Source organism: Protopterus annectens, chromosome 1.part1 (genome assembly GCF_019279795.1).
Source record: "Protopterus annectens isolate FY-2018-M chromosome 1.part1, PAN1.0, whole genome shotgun sequence".
NCBI lineage: Eukaryota > Metazoa > Chordata > Ceratodontiformes > Protopteridae > Protopterus > Protopterus annectens.
In genome coordinates, this window is record NC_056726.1 from 837,039,583 (window position 1) to 837,063,494 (window position 23,912).

The 23,912-nt window shown below is 41.6% G+C and overlaps 1 protein-coding gene and 1 pseudogene across 1 annotated transcript in view; one reads left to right on the forward strand and one right to left on the reverse strand.

The window, feature by feature from the left end:
• The window catches only part of DAGLB (diacylglycerol lipase beta), a gene marked incomplete in the record, with an annotated part of 1,624,905 nt that overhangs the window by 464,198 nt on the left and 1,136,795 nt on the right, over positions 1 to 23,912 (reverse strand).
• On the forward strand, positions 19,598 to 22,549 carry LOC122807679 (annotated as a pseudogene).

Consider the following 23,912-nt stretch of genomic DNA (forward strand, 5'->3'; position numbering starts at 1 on the left):
AGCACTAAATGTAAGATTTCTCCAAGGTCTATTCTTGCCCCTCTTCTGAACTTGTTCTTTATTAATAATGTTTCCTGAGATTTACCACCAATAAACTGTATACTATACACTGACCACATTGTGCTGGCTAAGTCCAATAACATTCCAGCCTTCCTGAAGAAAGAGCTGCAGGACAACTTTAAGGGTATTTGGAATTGGTAACATAGTAACAAGCTATCCATAATTACACAGAAAAATACAGTGATACTGTTTGGTACAGCTAAAAAACTAAGGAATTTTAATGTACTCTGAGTCACTGACTCTACAGAATCCCCCTTCCCACCACTTACCTTAGATCAATGTACTAGCACAAACTATCCTACAAAAATGTCTCACTTGGACTCTAGTAAGGCCAAGTGAGGAATAGCCACTAATACTCTTCTATTCAGATTGGAATAGTGTATTTCTATAACTGTCCTCTTAGCCCCAAATACTGCTGTCACACAGTCTGCTGAAAACTAAATTCTTAAGATTCATCAATTCAAAGGACACCACTGTTCCTGTTTTTGCAGAATGTCCCTGATTTGCCTCATATTTTTAACCTGTTCTGCTTAACATTTGTGATTTTCTGGCAAGCTGAGGACTTCAGTCCTTAAATAATGGCATATATTTCAGTTTCAGACTTCACATCCTTCTGAAAATATATGCTAATGTAAAACCTGCTATTGAAACAGCTTTTTAGGTTATGTATGACCGATATTTAAAATTCTTTGACTATGGGCCTTTGTGCCACCATTATTTTTGGCTTTGTTCCACATTCTTACATTAACAGGTTGAAAGCTATGGCAACAAGTGAAAATAAATTAATGTAGCCATCATCTTTGTGATACAGGGGGAAAGGGAGGTAATCTGTGTGTGAAAGCTGCAAGCAAAAGGCAGTGAAATGACTACTGATATGGCATGCTGTGGGTAGGGTACATCCACATGCGTATGAAAACAAACTGGAGTAGATTACAGTTACCAGTCTTTCACCTTCATCATAAACTGGCATCTGTGGCACAGAGGAGGAGGCTACCTTTTGGTGGGAGGCAGGTTATGTGTGAAAACACAGGGCATTATACTAATGGTACTGAATGATCATTGACATATGGCATGTCAATAGGAGTAGAGAGTAGTCTATGCATTTGTGAACATCAAGCTGAAATCCACTGTTTACTGTGATTACTGGGTGGGGGAGCAGAATCTGTATGAAAGCGAGTGACCATCAAACTGGCTTCTCCTATGTGTCCGTGTGGGTGCACATGAGCATATGTGAACATGCCTAGTCAGGGCATATTGCTGTTCTGTTGCTCACCACTTTATTTGCTTTGGTTTGGCTACTGATAGCCTCCAAGGCTCAAGTGATACCCTTGGCTTGACTCTTTTTCTAAACTCCCAGGCTTTCCCACTTCTAAGGATGGGCGAGCCAGAATCGACTTGAGTCAAGCTTGAGGTTGAGGTGAAAGCTTGTAAGCTCAGCTTGGGCTTGTGGTCTGGCAAATTAATGAGCTGGGAATGAGCCAAGCTGCAAGTTTCATGTGATTTATATACTACATACAGATATATAGATTTATAGATATCTGTATGTGTAAAGGCCACAGAAATACCTCACTAAAAGAATCACAGGCCTAAAGAAGATGCCCTATGCTGACCATCTAAAAAAACTCCAGCTATGCTCGGTCACATATCGTCTAGTCAAGAGGTGATCTCTGCTTAATATACAAGGCCATGTCAAACCCAGAGCTGTTGGACATGCTACACTTAAAGAAATCCCAATCCCTCAGAGCCACATGCCCCAGGGATCTAAACCTTGTCATCAAAATGAACAAAACATGCTGGAGGGATAGGTTTCTGACCCAGTGACTCTCCAGACTCTGAAATAGACTGCCCATACATGTCAATCAGAGCGCCTCTTTGGCCCTCTTCAAAAGGAACCTTGACGATTGGATGGGAGATAGGAAATTCACCCCGGGGATCACGTCGGTCACCCTTGCTAGACAGGGGTCCAGGGAAGTAAATACTGTGGGAAGAAATAGCCAGGGAATTGTTATGGCTAGGCTTGTATAGGCCCTAGGGCTGACAGCCTAGTACCAACGTATGAACCTATGAACCTATGGATCTATATCCACACACATGTATATATCTGGGTCTACTGCTTTTGGTCGAATTACATTTGGTCAAAACTTACTTCAGACAGCCCACTTCACTGAAAACTCATTTGATTGAAAGCTCATTTGGTCGAATTCCATTTGGTCAGAAATGGAATATAGCCCCTGCCCCACTGCAGTGCGACTCTGGAGTGAGAATATAAAGTAAGGGGAGGTGGGGGGCACAGCCCCCCACATTGTGGGGCCGAAGCAACCCCCCCCCCACATTTTGCAACTAGTTTTTACTGACGTTATATGTTTCAATGTATTTTTAATGGATACACATGTATATAATAGTGCATACACTGCAATTATGTACAATACAATTATGTACTCTCACTCCAAGGTTGCACTGCTGTGGGGCAGGGGCTATATTCCATTTTTGACCAAATGGAATTAGACTAAATGGGTTTTCAGTGAAATGCATTTTTGGTGAAGTGGGCTGCCTGAAATAATTTTCGACCAAATGTAATTCGACCAAAAGCAGTAGACCCATATATCTATATCTATATACACACACATATATATATATATATATATATATATATATGTATACACACACACGCATATATACATATATATATATATGTGTGTGTGTAGATATATATACATATATATATATATATATATTTATTGTGCCATACATACATACACAAAGTAAACTGAACCTGAAGGATATGAGTGTTCTCTGTTAGATTCAGTCTGCACAACTGAGCATTCTGACTGGCTGAAATATCAGCAGAAGTGAAACTAGACAGGAGAAAGCAAATAGGTAATTTAAGAGGCCGGGTTCTCCTCTTTTTTATGGAAATGAACAAAAGTGACACAGCAATCTGAGGAAGCAATAATGCTGGAACTTTTCTTTATAAGATTCATGGTGTGTTTTTTTTGACGTCTGCCCTGAAAACGAGGAGGGACTCTTTAGTGTGTCTTCAGCTGTTCACTGTTTGTTTTGCTGCAATGTGTATTTAACAGAGAGAACCCTGACATCAAGTTAAAGGAGCCTGCTTAAATGAAGAGGACAACCTGGAGATGACCTCTGGTCTGACGGATAAGGTAATTTGAGCAAGTAATAATCCCGAAACTTTTCTTCAAAAGATCTATGATGTATTATTTGACTCTTAATTCCTTTAAGTGTTAATTAGCTTGGGGGGTTTTCTGATAACTTTAAAACCTGTGTTGGTTACATCTCTGGTAATCATTTTAAGTAGAGTTGCTGCTACTGAGATTTGTCTGCATACATCAACTGGACATAAGCTGATTTAAGTATATTTCCTTCATTTTATTGTGGTTGTTATAACTTGGGGACTGATTTCTCAGATCTAGCTCTGTTGAAACTGTCTTCCCCACCCCCCCTCCCTGTTCTTGGATGTAGTTTAAATTTGGTGGCTTTTGCAGTGCCCGCCCCACTGTAGATTTGATCTAGGACACTCCCCCAGTCCCTTCTCTTTACCGCATTCTCTCTAATAAACCCTTTCTGCACTTGCTTTTAGTCCTTTTTAATTTAATTACATTTTTTTCATACTGTGTGTGGACTAATATTGCTACATACTCAAGTGTGCCAGCTTGCACTGCATGTGAATTGTTTTTATAGCATTTACTGTCTGTTTTTTTTCCTTGTCGCTGTAAAAAAAAAAAAAAAATCTCTTGTTTTCCTGCCTTACTGAACTAGAGTAGTCCAGTTTCAGAGTTGCTGATCCCTGGGCTTTGTTTTTAGTTCCTGTTACTGATCCATTGCCTTATTAGGAAGGAGGGAAGTTTCTTTGCTTACCAGTGGGAGTGGGAAGCACTGAGCGGCCTTTTGTCTGATTTGGTGAAATTTCAGCCAGAAACTAGTAGTTCATTCGCCGTTGTGGTCCAATTGCTAGCTCCCTTCAGCCCCCTGCTATAAAACACGCTAAACGCGTGTAAGCCCGATTTAGCACGGAGTTACCACTGTTGCACACAAGAGCAGCGGCGGTTAAACAAGGTTAAACTATTTGGGCCATCTAAATTCCACTCTTCCAATTTTCCCTTAAAACTACCTTCCTCGAGCTGTACTGCTGATCTAACCAGCATATCCTATAACTGAAAAGTTCATCTCTACTTGATTCCCAAGTAGACTATTCTCTATCTGTAAAGCCTAGCACTTACTCCTACAGTACTTGCACCTTGATAAAGCACTCTTATTATAGATAGTACCCCACCAGCCTAAAACCCACTTCCCCCGGAGTCCTTTGAAAGTCTCTTTATCTACTACTTCTAGTATGTCGAGGGATCAGTTGCTAGTGTCCTCTCCAGCTCAACTGGTGAACCTGGGAATATTGAGGCAATGTTACAACTGCCTCATGTACACAGACAATCCTCTCCTTCTCCCACAAAACACAAATACATGCGAGAGATGCAACTATACGGCCAAACTGGAGGCTGAGCTCTCTCAACATAGGACTGGCAAGACCAGACAGGAGGAGAAGGTAACCACACACAATACATACCCAGTCACACATGGTACCATCACAACTTCAAATCATACACATACTCACACAAAGACATACTCGGAGGCTCTGATCAAAAATTTACCAAAACAGCAGAGGCCACCAAAGCAGACACCCAAACAACTACCACCTCACGACCCAACACATGCAACACATAGACCACACAGTCAGAGTGTCAAACAGTCACAGCCCTTAAGGCCAAACAAAATGCCAGACACACTTGTCATTGGTGATTCCATAGTCAGACACACTGGCGTCCCGCTCACCAGACTGAGTAAAGAGAAGGTCACAGTAAGCTGCCTGTCAGGCGCTAGAATCCGCCACATAACCCAAGCACTCAGGTCTCTCAACAGCAGGTACAAGTACGACTCAGTCATTGTCCACGCTGGTGTCAGCGACCTGAGACGTACCTCCTTGGACTACATGAAAAGGGACATCGAGGAGCTCTCTGATTATGTAGCCCAGGCAGGTATGACCCTGACCTTGAGCAGTATCCTACCTTCACCTAGAATGATGCCACAATACAGTGATAAGATGATCAGCTTTAATAATTGGCTTAAATTCTGGTGTCATTCAAAGGGGATCCAATGTCTGTCTGCCTGGGATGACATGCTGGACAAGCCACGCTGCTTCGCAAGGGACGGCTTGCACCTGTCACCCCTGGGCTTCCGGATATTGGCAAAGGCTCTTGCCACCCCATAGTGCCTTTTTAGGCAAGGCTCAAATTCTAAACCTACCACCCTAGAACACCAAAAGGAAAAAACTAAGGGTAATGCTGCTCAATGCCAGAAGTCTCAATCTCAAGATGCACGCACTCGAGGCCCTTCTCAATATGGAGAACATCGATGTCTGTGCTGTGACAGAAACCTGGTTCAAGGCTCCTGAGAGCACCCCAGCACTAACAGGTTTCACCTCATATCATGCGTTCCGCCCCAAAATCCGGACAACACCAAGAAAGGAGGGGTGTCCATATTCATAAAGGACACCCACACCTCAAGGTTGGTGGCAACGCATGATGCATCGGAGACCATCCAGGTGCAATTAACCATAGGCAAGACTGCTCTGCAATTTGTAGCATGTTACAGGCCACCCTCTCAAACTCAGGAACCTCACATGGCCTTCCTGAAAACATTGGAGGGATAAATGTATCTCCAAACACCATCATACTAGGTGACTTTAACTACCCTAATATAGACTGGGAACACTACTCAAGCCTGAACACTCTAACCCAAAGATTCCTGGAGTTCATAAACTCAAATGCCATGGAACAACTAGTCACCATCCCCACAAGAGGAGAAAACATACTTGATCTCATCATCACGAACATGGGATCAAAATGTTCAACACCGGAAGTATACCCCTCACTGGTGAGATCAGATCATAAACTAATCTCGCTGGAGGTCCTCATCCCGCCCCCACCTGAAACAAAAAGACCACAGTGAAAAACTTCTCAAAAGCCGATTTCACACTTCTAAAAACTAGTGTGGTCTCCTTTAAGGCCCCTGAGCCAGTGGTAAACATTACTCAAACCGCTGAATCACTTACAAATGCCTTCTACCAGCACCTACAGGACTGCATGGATCAGGCAATCCCAAACAAAACTAAGACTCTCTGTACCAAAGGCAAGCGTCCAGTCTGGTGGACCCCAGCCATAAACAAGCTCTACAACAAAAGGAGGAAGCTACTACAAGATAGAGCAAAATCCTTGAAAGGCAAGACACCTTTGATCATTATAAGTAAAAACTAAGAGCTCTCATAAAATCATCCAAGGCAAATTTTGAGAGAAAAATCGCCAAGGACTCTAAAGAGAATCATAAGGCCTTCTTTAGCTATGTTAGAAACCTAGGAGGAAACTCCCAGATATGCTCAGAATTAGTTCAAAATGATGTGAAAATTACTGAACCTACACACATTGCCAACATACTGGCTGACAGGTTCAGTGCAAACTTCTCCCCTCCCCCAAAAGGAGAGATATCTATTCCAGAGGATTGTAGCCCCCAAACATCTCCAACGCCCAGGTGAGAACTGCCCTCACTAAGGCAAAAACACAGCATCCATGGGACCGGATGGTGTCCCCGGCTGTGTGCTTCATGAACTCAATGAGGAATTAAACCCACAGTTAGGACAGCTGTTTAATCTTATCCTCACCTCAGGATACTACCCAAGGAGTGGCGCGGCGACTGTGGTCCCACTTCATAAGGCGGTGCCTCCACAGACCCTGGAAATTACCGCCCCATTAGCTTGACAAGCCTTATCTGCAAAGCCATGGAGAGGATCATAATGGAACTCATAAATAAAGACATAGGGAACTTGCAGACTTTGGATCCAACTCAGTTTGGCTTTGTCAAAGGCAGATCCTGCCTCTTAAACTTGGTTGACTTTTTCGAGACAGTCACCAAGGCCATTGATGAGGAAAGGCAGTCCATACAGCCTACCTCGACCTGGCAAAGGCCTTGACACAATACCCCACTCAGGTATCATCGAAAAACTCATCAGCTTGAATGTAAACCCATACATCACAAGATGGGTTGCAAACTGGCTAAGTGACAGAACCCACAGGGTCAGAGTTGCTGGAGCCATGTCAGACTCAAAGCCTGTCACAAGTGGTGTCCCACAGGGCTCAGTCCTGGGTCCACTCTTGTTCGGCATCTACTTTTCTGAAGTACAAGCAAACACAGGAGGGTTATGGCTGACAAAGTTTGCAGATGACTGCAAACTGGGCCATAGTCGAAAACACATCTGACACAGATATCCTCCAGAAGGGCCTCACAGAAATGGATAACTGGTGCCAGAGCCATGGCCTGAAGTTAAACGCCAAAAATGCATAGTCATACCCTTTGGGAAAAACAAGGCTACCCCTAGCTACCATATAGGTGGCAATCCACTGAGCACAGAAAAAGTCATCAGAGATCTGGGGACCCAGGTTGACAGTAGCCTTCGTTTGACACTCATGTTGCTAAAGTAGTTAGGAAAACCTTCTATATCACCCACCTGATCATGAAGGGATTCACATCTAGATCAAGGGAGGTCATCGTCCCCTGTACTCATCACTTATTAGACCTATGATTGAGTACAATGCCCGTTTGGAATGTATCTGACCAGACACCTGCTGCAGCTTGAAAGGCCCCAAAAGTTCCTCACCAAAAGGATAAAGGGTCTCAAAAATATGTCTTATGCTGCCCGACTGAAAGAACTCCAGCTCTATTCAGTCTCATACCGCTTGCTCAGAGGTGACCTGTGCCTGACATATAAGGCCATGTCAAACCCAGATTTGATGAATATGCTTCACCTCAAAAAATCTAGATCCCTCAGAACCACAAGGGCGGAGACTTAAACCTTGACACGGTTATAAATAGAACGTGCTGGAGGGACAGATTCATCACCCAGAGACTCCCTATGCTGTGGAACAAAATCCCGGTACATGTGAGGCAGAGCACCTCTCTGGTCTTGTTCAAGAGGAATCTTGACCAATGGATGGGAGATTGCAGATATACCCCAGGGATTACTTCAGCGTCACTGCTTGACAGAGGCACAGCAAAATGATAGGCATAGTTTTTATTCAAACTAAAGGGGTGGCGAAAGCCACATAACTATGGGCTAGGCTTATAAATGCCCTTGGGCAGATAGCCTAGTATGAACCTATGAACCTATGAACCTATGAGTCAGAGTGTCTGCAACTCTGCAACTGCCCAATGTTCACCTTGCTGCAATGTGCAAAACTTGAGAGAACACTGACATCAAGTTAAAGGAACCTGTTCAAGTCAGGAGGATGGCCTGGAGAGAATCTTTGGTCTACTAGATATGTAACGATTTTTTTTAATTTATTTATTTTTTTAATTTTATTTATTTGCTTTAAAATCGGGGGCTAAGTTGGTAGTAGTGTTGGGGAAGACTTAGGTTAAGTTGATAACTTTTTCTGTTCTTGCTTCTCAAGTTTAGCTTTTAGTGCTGGACCAAAAAGTAAGGTTTCAGTGAAAGTGGCTTGCATAAGCTAGGCCTTTGTGTTATCAACAAAATTTGTAAGACAAGGGCAGACATAGCACCATATGGGCAAGGCCCATACCTGCCACCCCTGACAAACCATCCACAGTATTATGTACTAGGCACACGGTTAGGTTGGAAATCAATTCCAAGGTTGACAGTTAAGACTTCAGCTTGTTCTACATCGTGCCATCTGGCAACCCATCACACTTTGGGAAGTTTCATCGACTAGATCTCTTTGAAAGTTGGACATATATGAATTAGTATATCCTTTTTACAGACAGAAAGTACAGGATGCACAAACATGCTCCCCTAACCTGACCAACAGAGGAGATTTCTTATCTGGCAGGTAGAAAGACAGAATCTGAAGGGTAAGAGTCCCTCCTTAAAACAGCAGCTGTAACACTTGATTCCACATCATGGGTCTGCAACCATATGCTCAGTCTTTAGGAAGTATACGAATCTTGTCAGCCTCTAAGACAGGACCACTAAAAGGGTTCTGCCATGCAGTTTGGGTCACCAACTGGACCATCTGGTTGGCCGGGGAATCATCCAGGAGGAAGATTTGGGAGATCAAAAGGCCTCCTGTTGAATGCATTACAGAAGGGGGGGGGGTGGGATTCTGCACTCCATCTCCTCTTTAAAAAAAAACTGCTCAAGAATCTCTCTGTACCTAAGGTCATCTGGCAGGGATGCAGGAAATGAATTCCTCTTCTCATCTTCTTTATGTCTGAGTTGAGAGACTCCAAAGATGCTGCCTCTCTCACCTGACCTTCTTTTCCGACCTTAGGGGTAAAGCTTCTGGACAGGAGGAGGATGACTGCACCTGCCTAGACAAAGTCCGTGCATCTGTTGCAGCCCTCACATCCTCTGTCCTCTGTAGAAGGAGAAGAATGGCAGAGGTCACAGTTACTCAAAGTCTCATGATTAACAGCAAGATGGCTGCCACTGTCAACGTGGTACATACTGGATTGCCTGCATCAGTGGCACTAGGAAAGACACTGTTAACATAACCTGTGTCAAAGTGTTCATCCCAAAGAAATGAACGTGAAAAGCCAAAACCAGTTGGGTTGTACCCAGAATTGTAGAAAATGACCCTAAGTCAACACTCTAACAACCCAGTGTTGACTCCAAAAATAATGAACCAGTTGGCATTAAGGTAAGTGCTGAGGACGTTGATGCCAATAACCAAAAGGCTGACCTCAGGAATGGAATGGTCAGTCATTCCCAAGGGAATTGAGACCAACCTCAACCATGAGAGACAGACTACAAGCCATTGTGTCTCAACACCAAAGGCACTAACATCTTGAAGCCACATGTCAGTGCCATGGTCAAAGTAAACAAAGGTGAGGTCAAGGTCTATAACTCTAAAACTGAAGCTGCAGTCAACCCTGATGGATCCACTGATGTCAATGCTGACATCAAAGGGTTGATTAGTGGCCTCACTGGAACCCAAGCCTAAACAGGGCCAAGTGAAGAGAACCTCGGACAAGAAAATTAGATAAAGGCAATGCTCAACCCATTCCAATGTTAGCTAAGGAGAAGGCCTGGGAAACAAGCATGCTGCATGCTCAAAAATGCTGGCCACATTTTCAAATAGTTTGCCAGAACTGACAGACCTGGAAGAGTGAAGCTGCTGCTAAGTATGGGGCTTAGAATCAGACATAACAGAAAATGTACTGTCTGATGAAGGGCACTGGGATTCTGAGACAACCACAGCAAAGTGAGCTACTCCCAAAGTTGAAAAGTCTACAGACTCTGTCTTCCCAGAGAGTCGAGCTGCAGAGGAATTCCTCTCTAATTGAGGAGCCTTTCTCTTTGTCTCAGCAGATTAGTGAGACACAAAAGCTTACCCAGACACACAAGGAGGACCTTCGCCTTCTATAAGTACAAGAAATACCCTGAACAAGGACTGCAGCCTCCACCTTCTACAGTTCTAATATACTACATCTGTCCTGAACAGCAGTAGATTTAAATCCTGCATACATTTCTAAAAACCCTGAGAAATGAGCTTCACCATAACACTGGGGGGGGGGGGGGTTAAATATTATACATTTTTATTCATTATGTCGCTTACATCTCACAGTAGATCATATTTATATCCACAGCTGCATACGCGCATATTTCCAGTGAAAGCATCATCCGTGTCTAATGATCAGTTCACTTTTTAATACAATATTTTTTCTTACCCCTTATCTTCATTTTTCTACATTGCTTCTTTCTCTCCTTTTGCCCCTGTACATTCCTCCCTTCATTTTCTTGTCATTCTTTCTCTACCGAATCACATTCTCAGAACATTTATGCCATTTCTGCATTTCCTGCTCAGCATCCAGCATCGATGCCTTTCTGCTCTGTCTTCATCCTTAAACCTTGCTGGTATTAGGTACCACCTGTGTCTGCCCTTAAATGCATGTTCCAGTTTTTTTTAGTAGTGTGATTACTTCCCTGGCTATCCTTAAGGCTCTTTCCATGCCCTCTCTTCCGGTTTCTATCCCTTCTTTCCCTTTAAATCTTCCCTTAGTTTGTTCCTCTTCTCCTCTTTTTCTAGCTCCAGGTTCTCATATCCCATTCTCCTTAACTCTCCAGTCTTTCATTTCTGTGCCTATTTCCTTTTTCTTTTTAGTTCTTTTCTACTGTTCTTGTCCTTTCATAGTAATTCCTCTACTCTTGTTTTCTTGCACCAGTCTCCTTTCCTCCCTCAGTCTGCTTCAGTGTTCTGCCCAACCCTCATCCCCTTTCACCAGAATCTTGCCTCTTTCATTAATTTAAAAGCATTTTCTTAGTCTATCCCTCCCTCATTAAGACTCTACTCTTTTTAATCTTCCTCTTTCCACCAATTCCTGTCACAGAGTCTTCCCTGTATCTCCATGTTCTTCTTTATACAACCTTTCAACCTTAGTTGCTTATGTTCTCTCCACATCCAATTGATCTCTTCCCCATTTGGTTTTCTCTTCCTTTCTCATTTTCTCCTTTCTACTTCCCCTCTTTAAAACTCTTGCACTTCATTCTTTAGTTCTTTTAGTTACTAGTATATTACACAAGCTTTGGTATAGCTCTCAAAATCTAGGGCTTCCCATCCCCTTTTTCCACCTTTACCTCCAAGTTCTTTTGCTATCCTTGCCTATTTCCTTAGATTAAGTTGGCACATTATATTTGGATCTGATTAAATCCTTGCTAACTGTTGCAGGGATGTGGTCTAAGAGCATTATCCGATCACAGATTTATCATCATTCTTATTAATCTTCCTGTCGATATTGTAGCATTCCCTTTCCATGTGACAAATTCTGTTACTTCTTTTTCTACTTTCTTAAAGTTCCCTGCTTTTGTTCTCTTCTCAGTAGCTCATAATTCTAGGCCCATTTATTTGGCTCCTTGTTTAATTTTTTTTTTTTGTAAAATAATTATATTGATTTTACAAACTTGAAGGATTACAATTCAAATATAAACAAATGAACAAAAGGAAAAAAATAACTATTTACAAGAATCCACAGCAATAACAAGTTAATAGAAGTCATCAATATTTTACTAGTAAACCACATAATTTCTGCCAATATTTTTTATGAGTAATATTTGGTGTCCTTATGTTTAAAATTGAAAGTTCTTTCCTGCAGACGCTTTTAGCTAAAATAATGACATCATCAAAAGTCAAAGCAGTTTTACATTTCCAATTTTTTTGTAATTATTTTCCTAGCCAGTGATAAAACTAACCAAAGGAGAGGTAACTGTGATCTGAGGATAACTTCTGATACTGGGGCATTAAATAAAATAAGTGAATCAGTTATACAATATTTATCAGTCCGGTCCGTAGTGCTTGGGACAACTTTATAAATTCATTCTAAAAAGGTACAACCGATTTACATTTTAAAATAATATGACCTCCATCTGCTTGTGTGTCACAATTACATCTCCAACATTTAACTTCCTTTGTTTTATAGATTAGTTCAATTTTGTCAGGAGTTAAGCAGGTTCTGTGTACATATTTCCAGTTATAAATTCTCCAATAAAGAGAGGACGTTGTTTTACAACTTGATTTTAAAATCAATTTCTTATTATCTATTGAGAACTCAAATCCATTTAGTTTTGTAGAGTAATTCTAAAGGTTTGAATTTAATTTATAAATTTTGTTCTTATGATTTTATATATTACTGATACATAAGATTTATTGTGAAAAGGAATGTGGTTAATATTTATCAAGAAATCTAAGATTTTAGGCGTCATTTTTTTCTTTATAATCCATTATTATCTTAAGTTTATCATTTACATATGTTACGCAACTATGAATATTTATCCAGTTATCTTTTGTTAAGGAATATTTTGAGAGAAGAAATTAAGTGGAATGTAATTTATTTCCATTTAAAAATTGATGCCAATATAATAAACTGATTTTCTGAAATTCTAGCATCTTGTTTTTATTAAATGTGTCTAAACAGCCCTTAGTGTTAGGTATGGGAAATACTAAAAAAAAAAACAAACAAAATATAAGTATATAATTAGCATCAATGAATGACTTAAATATATGAAGAACATAACCTACTAATGGAATAGATGATATTTTTTTTCTTTATGAAGAAATGTTTTAAGATTCAGTAAAATTTATTGGTGCCAAATAAGGTTTGAGGAATTAGGTTATGCTTATTATTTTGAATCAATCGTTCATGTAAGGATTTCCAGGTTGAATGATATGTGGAATTTAACCATAACACTATGATATTTACGATAGTAGATTTTACATATAGTTCAATATTTGGGAAAGCTATCCCTTCATCTTCCCAGCTTTTTGTATGGCAATCAAAGGACACTGTTGGCTTATTAGGATACCAGTGGAATTTTAAAAGGGTTGTGTTTAATTTGTTAATTTTTTTTTAGTGGGATTAAATATTAGAGCCTGTATACAGAATAAGATTTTTGGTAGTATAATCATTTTTATTAAAGTAAGTCTATCCTCCATTGTAAAAAAAAAAAAGAAGTTATGTCTTACCATAACGTTTCATCTGTGTTGTTGATCTTCTTTCATTCATCACTGATGGGTTCGGTTCCGAGCCCTCAGAATCGAGTCGGCCTAATACCACACTCGCGCCAGCCAAAAACTCTTGAGCTAAGCTTCTACTCATAATGCCCTTCTCCCTGTTACCTCAGAACAAGTTTGCCCATCTTATAGTAGTAAAGCAGAGACCATTTCTGTGCAAATGCCCTAACTCACCATTTGGACCCAAAGTATCCCCCAGGAGCCTTTCGCGGGGGAAGGAGGGTGGGAAGTGATGAATTAAAGAAAATCAACAACACAGATGGAATGTTATGGTAAGACATAACTTCTTTACCTGATGCTGTTAATCTTCTTTCCATTCATCACTGATGGGACAGAATCCCCAGCTACCTTGTGTTCCTTGGACAGCCCTTATAGAAGAATGTTCCTGAGCACCACTGAGCCAAAGGCAGCTCTCCCTCTGGAGACCACATCCAATTTGTAATGAGTGATAAAAGTGTAGGTTTTAGCCCAAGTGGCTGCTGCACAGATATCATCCATAGAGGCCCTGGAATGGAAGGCTACAGACATTGCCATAGATTTAGTAGAATGGGCTTTGTGGCATAGGTTTTTGTACAAGTGAATAAATGTAGCGTTTGCAGTCCCTTAACCACTTTGCTAAAAATGACATTGGAGACAGAATTTCCCATTCTAGGCCCAGAGAAGGAAATGAAAAGTTGGTCAGTTTTACATATTGCTTTGGTCCTGTCTAAATAAAATCTCAGTTGTCTGTGCACATCCAAGGAATGTAGGCAGTATTCCCCTTTATTAGAAAAATTCAGGAAAAATACTGGCAAATCAATGGTCTGATTGATGGAGAAGTCCAAAACAACTTTGGGGAGGAAAGATTGGTTTGTCCAGAGTGATAGTCTGTCTTTGTGGAAGATTAGCTAGGGCCTTTTGGTGCATAATGCCTAAAGCTTAGAAATTAATCTGGCTGACGTGACAGCTACCACGAAATGGAACTTCCACAACAAGAATTTGTGGTCACACCTCACTGCAGGCTCAAAAGGGGGTTGAGTTAAAGACTGATGGTTCTATAGGTTGTCTGATCGGAGGTCTAATGTGAGAGACCCCTTTAAGAAAAGTTTTGCATAACTGAAATGAGATGAGGAGAGAATTATCCAACCCATTATGATAGTTGGAGACATCCGCTAGATGTACTCGTATGGTAGAAGCTGCGACTCCATCTTTGAAGAATTTAGATAGGTATTGTAAAACTGCTGTGAATGGAGCTGAGTACAGAGCTAGCATGTTTTTCTTTGACCAAATAAAGAACCTTTTCCATTTGTGTAAATATAGTCTTCTGGTGGATGGTTTATGAGAGGCCAGAATAATGTCACGAACAGGTAAGGTAAGGTCATCCTGCCTGGCGATTAACGGAAGTGGAGAAACCAAGCTGGCAGCTTGAAACTGGATAGGTTCAAGTGACTCAACCCTTGGGGTGAGAAATCAGGTCTGGAAGAGGGTCCAGAGTCCACGGTCGACATAATAGATGATGCCAAAGGAAGGGGAACCAATCCTGTCGAGGCCAAAATAGGACTATGAAGATCACTTTGCATTTTAACCAAATAGCTTTCTTTATGAATTGGGGTATCAGAGGAATGGGGGGATAAGCACATAGCAGTCCCGTGGGCTAATCATGAATCAGAGCATCCCTCGGGGACTCCCCCTTTGGGGGGAATAGGTCAAAATAGCTGCTGTATTTGTTGTTCGATGGGGAGGCGAATAGGTCGCAGCAAGGCTGGCCCCAACAGATGAAAATTTCTGCCACTATATCAGGATTGAGGAACCACTTGTGAGGCAGGAGAATGCATCTGCTCAACTTGTCTGCAATCACATTGGAGATCCCTGGGATATGCGTTGCTATCAGAAAGTGCGTTGCTATCAGAAAGTGGTTGGAAGCTATCACCCACTGCCAAATTCTTATGGCCCCTCAACACAAGGGCTAGGACTTGGTTCCTCCTTGCTTGTTGATATACCAGACTACTGACATGTTGCCTGACTGAACTGTAATCATTCCAGAAGGGAGACTAGGTTGGAATGCTTGCAACGCTAACAGCATCACTCTCAGTTCTAGAATGTTGATGTGCAGGTTAGCCTCCAATGTGGACCATGTGCCTTAGCCCATCTGTCCCTGGAAGTGGCCCCCTCCACTCTATCAGGGAAGCAGTCATGGTCACAATGGCTTTGGGTTGGTGGGGGGGGGCTGCAATGGATGGTCCAAAGTTCTGTGTCTGGCCTCATCCACCAAAGAAGGACCTGCTTGCAAGAACTGGTTATCTGAATTTGAAAGCATAGAGGGTGGTAATTCGGAAACCATTGAGAAAGTAGAAGCCATTAAAGTATTCGCATAAGCAGTTTCGCAAGAGGCACTATTGGTATGGAAGCTGCCATGGATCCTAAAACCTGAAGAACCTCTCTCTCGCTGAGGCTTTGTTTTGACAGAGTTTCACCCAGAGCTGAAGTCTCAATATCTGAAGTCTGTGAGCTGGGAATGACACCAGACAAGAATGGGTGTCAAAGACTGCTCCCATGAATTCTAAGTTCTGGACTGGAGCAAGGTTGGATTTCTCCCAGTTTATAGTTATCCTCAAAAGTTTCGCCAGGCAAAGAGTGTACTGTAGGGCTGTTACCAGAAGATGCTTGGTAGGAGTGGTAAGGAGCCAATCGTCCAACTATGGAAACACCCGGAATCGTTGTAGTCTCAAGTGAGGTGTAACCACTGCCATGCACTTTGTGAATACTCTGGGGGCTGTGGAAAGTCCGAATGGAGGTGCATGAAACTGGCAATGATTGGCTTCTAGCCAGAAGTGAAGTAGACTCCTGGAGCATTTGTCCATTTTGATGTGGTAATATGCGTCCCAGAGATCTATCAAGCACATCCAATCGCCTTTCCTTAGAAAAGGGAGAATGGACTGAACCGTGACCATCCAGAATTTCGTTTGAACAACAGACTTGTTCAAATTGCTGAGATCCAGAATGGGTCTCCAGTCCCCTGTCTTTTTTGGCACCAAAAAGAATCTTGAGTAAAATCTAGATCCGTATTGGTCTGGTGGGACTAACTGGATGACTCTTTTTTTGATACAGCTTGTTTATTTCTGCTGCTGCTTCTTCCCTTTGACTGGGTAGAATGTCGTGAAGTTTTGTAGAAAGTTTTGGGTAAGTGATGAAGGGAATGGTGTAACCTCTGGTTATGATCTTCTGCACTCAATGATTGGTGGTTATTGAATGCCATGCAGCTTGGTGCCGAGAGAAATTACCCCTGACTGCTTCAAGAGGAAAGCAATCGGGCTGCTCTTCAGGTGAGCTGATAAGGCTGCCCAGAGAAAGAATCCCTGGCTTCCTGATTACATGGACCCCCTCTGCCTTGGTAGGGGTGTCTTCTGGAATTGTTATCCCCCTCTGCCCCTGGGGGTATCATCACTACGTGTGGCACGGAAAGGACCCTGAGATTTTTATGAAACATTTTGCTGCTCCTCTGGTTCCTGGAAAAGGAATGTTGAGGATTGGAAAAATGTAGACCTATGGCAGACAGGGTCTTACCGTCCTACTCACACCTGGCCAGGGTGTCCTTCACCATGGGACCAAAAAGGGAAGATGCTTTGATGGGAGCATTCAAGAAGGAAGACATGAAAGGGTCTGCAAAGTCACAGAGGTGCATCCAGGCATGGCGTCTCATAACTATGCCTGAACCTGCAGCTCTAGCCACCCCTTTGTTTGCATGTGAGAGCAACCTCATGGACGAATTGGAGATCGATTCCAGGGTTGTGAGCTGCGAGGCAACTTTATTCCTTACCTCATCAGACACCTGCCCTGCAAGTGTTCCAGAGAGTTCAGAAACCAAGTATCTTTGGAGCCTTGTAAAATGTGCCAAGTAATTCAGGGACCATATGGCAAAGGTTGCTGAAGCATAGACTTACTTCCCTAATCTGTCCATGGCCCAGGACTCTGTGTTGGGCGGGTGAACAGTATGATTCTCTTCGGTAAGATCCTTTTTTGTGGCTGCTGCCACCACCATAGCATTGACTGGTAAACCTCTGTACCAATGTGGGTTTTCCACGGGGGGGGGGGAGAGAAAGTATCTTGTCAGGTCTCTGATGGATCGACTCAACAGAATCAAGGGTCTTCCAGTTGCTCTGCACCATGAGTTGCACTAACTCGTCTGCAGGCAGGGTCACCAAAGAGGTAGATGGCCAGGCATGGAAAGTCTGCAGAAACACAGACTCCTCGGAAGAAGGGTTAGTGGGCTTCCAATCACCTCTCTGTTTCAACATTTCAAGGATGTCTCCAAAGGAGACATCATCAGAGGTGACCGTGAGGACCCTTCACCATGTTCAAAATCCATGTTCTCTGTTGGAGACTCTTCAGGGGAGTCTATGTGCTTCCTCTTGCATGACTTCTTCCATGGGGGCTTCTGAGGAGGACTCAGAAGAAAGGGGCACCCTGCAACGGAGGGTCCTGCAGTTTTCCTACCCGGTGTCCAGGAGAGGTGGCTTGTGACATCTGTTACTCAGGGGAAAGGAGGTCTGGGGTTCCAATGTCGACTGAATGCTTCCAGAAGTAAGTGCCCTCTCCATAGCTTGGAAAGCAGGTCCGCCCAAAGAGGGATGGGAGCCCAGAACTAAGGAGGACAACCTCAGAACCAGGGTCACACCCTGTTCCATCGTACCATCTCCCAAGGATGGAGCCTCAAGCAGGATCAGTGCAGACAGGACTCCAGGCACCAAGGACAGATCTGTAGAAACACTCGGAACCTTTCCACGAACTGAAGAGCCTGCAGCCCAATCACGGGGTTGAGAAAGGCCCGATTCAGCGGGGACTGAAGGCCAAAGGGACAGTCCCAGAGCCCCAGTGAGATCCACCTGCAGGCACCGAGATGGTGGATTCCAAAAAGGACGTCGGAGCCGATGGCTTTGGAACCGGTATGGTCAAAGGAGGAGAGTAGGATGGAGTCCGTGGAGAAATCAACCCAAGTCCTGCAGGAAGATGGGTCCTACAAGGGGTGGGTATCCCCCTGGCTGTCAACAGCTGGTCCATAAGATGCACCACATCAAGTTTGGAAAGGCTTCTTGTGGATCTAGTGGATACTCCCGATGGGGAGTCAGGTTGGTCTTGGAACGGACTGTACACCTGCCCTAGAAATGGGTCTGTAGATGGAGAGTATCGGGTCTGTAGTGTGGAATCTACCAGCAATGATGTCTCGAGTTTAGAAACTGGAAGCAGTGGAGTCAAAATCGTAGTTATTGGGACCGTAAAAAGGGTTGGTGCCGAAGGGGCACTCGGAGCCGACACAGAAGGTTCAGTTGTAATTGCAGAGATAGGCATCGAAGATGTACACTATGCCAAAGCAGCACTTGGTGCCAAAGTTGTAGTAGTTGTTGTAAGGTCAATAGTCAGTGCCGGAGACAGTATTAAAGCCGAAGCTGACGTTGACATAGGAACAGATGCAGCTGGAGCAGAAAAGGTCGGTGCCGAAGAGTCAGACTTATGCTCCGAAGATAGCTTAGGCACTTTAGGCTTTACAGAGGTTGTTTTATTAATTAATAAAGTTCTTGTTTTGTTTTTATTAAAGCTTAAACCTGAAATATTCTCAAAATGATTTAAGGATGAAATAATTTGTGATAATGAGGATTCTATGTCTCCAGTAGTTATAAGAATATCATCTGTGTATAACTGAATTTTTCAGCTAAACTCTTTAAAAATTGAAAAACTTTTGATTTTAATATTGGATCTAATATAATTTGCAAGAGGTTCAATTGCTAAAGCAAATAATAAGGGGTTAGAGGACAACCTTGTTTTGTACCCATTAAATCTTTGAAGGATTTGGATGTATAAGAGCCTATTTTTACAAATGAATAGGAATTACTATGTAAAATTTGTGATGAGATTTATAAATAGTTCAGAAAAATTATATTCGTAAAGGAACTCCTCCAATTCATTTAGGACTGATAATGCAGGCACTTCAAAGCATCATGAAGGTGTTCGTGACCCGAAGTATTCCAGCCAAAGGACTTGCAGTAATAAAGCAGTCAGGTGTCACCCTTGAGCTTTGGGACTCAGATGAACCAGTAACGCGAGCTGAACTGCTGAAAGGCATTTCTGGTGCTCATGGACTAGTCTGTCTTCTAAGTGACAAAATAGATGCAGAAGTTCTAGATGCAAGTAGGGCCAAATCTCAAAGTCATCAGCACAATATCTGTGGGTTATGATCATCTATCAGTGGAAGAAATTATTTTTTATTTTTATTTTACATTTGTTGACCGGGCTAGTCTAGCTGGACATATATCCATTTTCAGTAGAGGCCCGGGGAGAAAAGCTCCAATTTCATGAAGTACGAAAACAATTTACAGCAAAAAAGCAAAGCAGATTACAAAAGTACAATGGTAGGCTTGTGTAAGAATGTAACAATCAAAAAAACAGTTAGCAAGCACAAGGCAAGTTAACCAAAGACAGCTGGTTAACAATACAAATTTCCGGAATGCAACATACTAAAGTTAGCATAATAATAACTTATAAGAAAATATCACAAGATGGTCAAACATGCAGAAGGAAGATAAAACAAATTGTATTAAATGTAATATAAAAGAAGTAGCTGGCATCAATTAGTTATATAATTTAGAGGGACAGTTAGGGGATAGTGAGGGAAGGTAGGAGAAAGGGAGAAGTAATTTCAGTCGGGTTTAGTACAAGGACAAAGCCACTGAGTTTTAAGATATTCTTTGATGTGTTTTTTGAATAGGGGTGTGGTGTTTAGGTTAGTTATTTCTTGAGGGAGCTGATTCCAGATTTTCCCAACAGAGTTTGCAAATAATGAGTCACCAGCTTTATTGTATGATTTAGTAGAGGCTACTAGAAGTTTATTAGCAGAGCGTAGAGTAGCTAGGTTCTTATAAGGTGAGATAAGTTTTGTAAGGCTTGGGGTAGCTTCTGGGTAGTGAAGAGACTTATGAATGATAAGTAGTTGCTGATAAAGTAAGTGGTTATTTAGTTCTAACCAATCAAGTTGCAAGAGGTTGAGACAATGGTGAGTTCTAAAGGGAGTAGCTGAAATGAATCTAGATATACTATTATAACAGGTAGAGAGTTTGGTCAAGTTATTCTTTGATAAGTTAGTATATATAGCAGTGGCATAGAAAAGGGTAGAGATCAGGTGGGTCTGGGCAATGGTCTTTCTAGCTGCTGCGGTCAGAAAGGGTTTAATTTGGTAGAGAGTACCTATTTTTTTGTTAACTGATTTAATGGTGTTGTTAATATGGTCATCAAAATTAAGACGGTTATCAATAGTTACACCTAGTAGGCGAGTGGTCATATCTGGGTTAATACAGGTAGCATTATTAGAGGAGATGGTAAAGAAAGGTGTGGAAGATTTGTGAGTAGGAGTGAAGAGAAGAAGTTTTGTTTTTTTGGCATTAAGAAGAAGGAAGTGTTCCATAAATCACTTTTCTGCATTGTGGAAGACTGTTTGGGTGAGGGACTGGAGGGAGGACACATTATTAGCAGAACAGATTAAAGTTGAGTCATCAGCATACTGAATGCAGATGGCTTGAGGTGTATTCATGTGTAGGTCATTTATAAATAAAGAAAAAAGAAGGGGACCTAGAATAGAGCCTTGAGGAACTCCAATGTTTACTGGTAGTAAGGAAGAAAGGTTGTTTTCCCATAGCACTGCTTGTTGCCTGTTTTGGAGATAGCTCCTAAACCATTGAAGTGCTTGTGAGCCAAGAGAATATTGATTTAGTTTATCAAGAAGTATGTTATGGTTAACCATGTCAAAAGCTTTTGACAAGTCTAGAAATAGAGCAGAGGAAAAAGATTGTTGTTTTTATTGTTATTTATGGTGTCTGTGAAAGAGAGGAGGGCAGTTGTAGTGCTATGGGAAGGTCTGAAACCATGTTGACAATTGGCTAGTAATCTGTTTTGTAGAAGATAGTTGAGAAATTGTTTGTGTATGCATCTTTCCATAATCTTTGCTAATGGGGAGAGTAAGGCAATAGGTCGAAAGTTTGAGAATTCAGTAGAGGAGCCACCTTTATGTAGAGGAATTATATGAGATATTTTCCATATGGTGGGAATTTTCCCCTCAGAGATAGTCCTATTAATAAGTATGGATATGGGGTAGTCTATAGCTTCTGCAGCAATTTGTAGGTATTCGGATGGTAGTAGATCAGCGGATGGAGTACAAGGTTTACTTTACTTAAAAAAGTGGAATAAGGGTAGGATATACACCAGATGTACTGACAGATGCCACGGCTGAACTTAACCATTTCCTTGCCCTTGGCCACATCTCGGAGACTGATAGAAGCAGCTGCAGAAGTTAAAAATGGTGGTTGGAGCTCCTGGAAACCTCTCTGGATGTGCGGTTATCAGTTATCACAAAGCACTGCAGGAATCATAGGACTTGGAAGAATAGGTTTAGCTATTGCACATCTCTTGAAGCCATTTGGTGTGAAAAAGTTTTTATAGACAAAGACGCCAGCCCGGAGCTTCTGCTGCCTCTGAGATAGAAGCTGAGTTTGTTTCTCTCAGCAAACTGGCAGAAGAATCTGACTTTAATGTTGTTTCCTGTGCCTTGACAAATGAAACTTTAGGAATGTGCAACAAAGACTTTTTCAGTAAAATGAAGGAAACTGCAATATTTATCAACATAAGCAGGGGAGTTGTGGTGAACCAGGATGATCTTGATTAGGCTTTAGCCACTAGTCAGATTGCAGCTGCTGGGTTAGATGTTACAACTCCTGAACCAATACCTACTAGCCATCCCCTGCTTACACTCAAAAACTGTCAGTCTGCCTCACATAGGAAGTGCCAGATATTCTACAAGGAACACAATGTCAGTGCTGACTGCAAACAATCTGCTTGCTGGACTGAGAGGAGAGGCGATGCCATCTGAACTTCAGCTGTGACCAAACATCTGTACATTAGATTATCCAGCATCATACATAAGGATTTTCTTCTAATATACCAAACTGTACAATTGTATTCTAGATTAATTCTAGAGCACTTCTTTACTTCTGGATTTGATAAATTTATTGATTCATTCAATCATTTTAGATTTCCAGGTTCTTAGCTTTTTTTTTTTTTTTTTTTTACATGATTAGCAAAGTTTTTCAGTAGTTAAGTACACTGGTCTTAAGGTGAATCTTTGGCATCCATGTCTTGAACACATAATATATACATTACAGGGACACATTCGTAGCCTTCCGTTATAATTTCTGTTAAAAGTAATCATTTTTTTAGTGCTTCTAAGATTTCCATGATAAAGAGTAATAGGCTTCCATTTATGTATATATGCAAATGCGACTTATAGACTCCACTATAACTATATGGTGCTATTGACTGGTATCTGAATTTGCTGCTAGAACATCTTTAAAGTACAAAGGTTATTGTGTTTTGACTTCTTGCTGTTCTTTGGCCTGTAACATTGGACATATTTACACTTATCAAGAAAACAAGTAGTCCTCCTAGTTTTTCTGTTTGAATAAATAAGACCAGCTGACAGAATCAAATACTCTACATAAATCTAAACTGATTACTGTTAGTTCTTTTTTTCTTTTTATTAGCTAAATCAATTAATGTATTTAATTTAATTATATTATCATGGACTTTTCTACCCAAAATAAATCCAGTTTGGTCTTCATTAGTTAGTTTTGGCATTACATAATTCAGTCTTTTTGCAAAAATAGACACAGATATTTTATAATCCATATTGAGTAAGGATATGGGTCTATAGGAGGAGCAAAGTTTGCTATCTTTATCTTTTTTAAGGATGGGAGCAACAAGAGTGTAGTGCCAAGATGGCGGAATAACTTGTGAAGTTTTGATCTTTTCAAACACATTCTGCAGTAGTTTAATAATGTTATCTGGTACAAGTTTATATAATTTAGGAATTAAACTATTTAGTCCTAGAGCTTTACTTGTCTTAACATTTTGAATTTGGTCTTTTATTTCTGTTAACAGAAAGTACAGTTTTGTACCTACCATAAATGTAGATGTTCGAGTGCTAATACAGCTGCAGTCATAACAGATGGGTTTTCCTGCCGTCAGGCGGGTCCTCGGTCGGCCGAATTCCAAAGTCTTGGTCCTGCGTTGGTTGTCATCGCTTCTTCCCTGACGTCAGTGCGACAGGGGTATAAAAGAACCAGCCGACGCCATTTTCTTCAGTTTTTCTTGCCCCCTATGTCAGGTGCCCCCAGAAGGAAGGCAAAACATAAATTTATGTAAAACAGCAAATGCAATATAATCAAATAAAAACAGTAGTTGCAAGCA